General features: G+C 44.7%; 1 pseudogene; it reads right to left on the bottom strand.

The window, feature by feature from the left end:
- Positions 1 to 39: 39 nt before the first annotated feature.
- On the bottom strand, positions 40 to 242 carry LOC102438699 (annotated as a pseudogene).
- Positions 243 to 1,522: the final 1,280 nt, after the last annotated feature.

The following is a 1,522-nucleotide window of genomic DNA, read 5'->3' as shown; positions in this document are numbered from 1 at the left end:
CAGGTGGTCCACCCAGACAGCCAGGACCCAGACACAAATTCAGCGCAGCCTCCAAGCCTCTTGCTCTGACTCCAATAGAGTGAGCACGTCACCCTCGCTCAGGGGGCCTTTCACGCTGCACATGATGGAGTGGCTGGTAGCATCCATGAATTCCATGTGCACCTGCATGCACTGTCCCTGGGAACCGGTCCTGCCCAGCACCTTGGTGACCCGGCTAGCTTGATAGGTTGCACACGACTCATACCCGTGATGGCGGCAACTGTCCGGCGGACGCTGGGTTTTTTTCTTTTACCTTTTATTATGTCTTGTTTTCTCCTCTGCTTTGGATTACTATCTCTTCACCAAAGAGCCTGAAATACACATCTGTGTCCCAGGTCTCTTGTCTGAACTCCAAACCTGAGAGTATGTATGTACCCAACTGACCACATACCCACGCCTGAGTGTCTCAAATTCGGTTTGTCCTAAGTTGAACCTATCATCTCCCTCCCACATACCCATTCCCAATATAAATTCCAGACAGAACAAGTAGTTGATCAGAGCCATGGAACTCTGAGAAAGTTAGGTGTAGGAGCTGTACATGAATCTGTGGACAAGTTAGGAAACAGAAAAGAAAGTGAAGTAAAAGACTTGAAGCAACTACTTACATATAAGCCTACCCATTCCTGCCTCCTGGTATTTCTGAAGGCTGAACTGTATCTATAAATTCTGAATACTCAGTAGACTTGAGGATGTAACTATTCAATACACGTCCAACCCCATTCTTCCAAATGTGATAACCACATTGTGGAAAAGCTTGACATAGATGTGTTTCCACATGAGACTAACCGTTGAAAATGGTGTCTCTGGCCTGGAAAAAATGAAGGACCAGGTTAAAATGAGGAAAACCTATAAAATCATGGACAAACATGGGAGATAGGCTCAGTCTGTTCATAAAATTCCAGAACATCCAAGTTATGGAACACCCTCTGAAGCTTGAAAGAGGTCATTTTAGACCTTATACCATGGACAGTGAGCTTATGAAACTTAAGCCCAGAAGGGATACAGCCTCGGCATGAAAATAAACTCAAGGAAAGATTTAAGTCTGTGGACCACAGATTTAGAAGGGGCTCTATCATGCATCGTCACAGCAAACACTCACTGAGTGCCCCAACCTATTGGGGATCTCACTAGATCCTTTCAGTTCTTGACACCATGAGACAATGACAATGTCCCACCACATGCCCCCCACATACCACTGTTAGAATACTGGCATGGTTCCCCATGTCCATGCCAGCCATCTGAGCTAGTGTGATGATGATCTATTTGTTGTTGTCTTTCAGCTCCAGTATTATAAAGGTCATTGAATGAATGGTCTTCCATGTTAGTTATGAATGCTGCAACTTTAGACAAATCATCTCTGCCCTTCTCTTAAAGGATAAACAGGATCCTTTTCATATTTTGCTCCAGGCCCTCTAAACTGACTATGTGTACACACACATACACATGTGCTTGCAGGTACATGAATCTTTTCTTCCCACACCTT

This window comes from Myotis lucifugus, unplaced genomic scaffold (genome assembly GCF_000147115.1).
Source record: "Myotis lucifugus unplaced genomic scaffold, Myoluc2.0 scaffold_36, whole genome shotgun sequence".
In the NCBI taxonomy this organism is placed as follows: Eukaryota; Metazoa; Chordata; class Mammalia; order Chiroptera; family Vespertilionidae; genus Myotis; species Myotis lucifugus.
The sequence above is the reverse complement of the archived record's forward strand: the minus strand, read 5'-3'. Positions and strand labels throughout refer to the sequence as shown.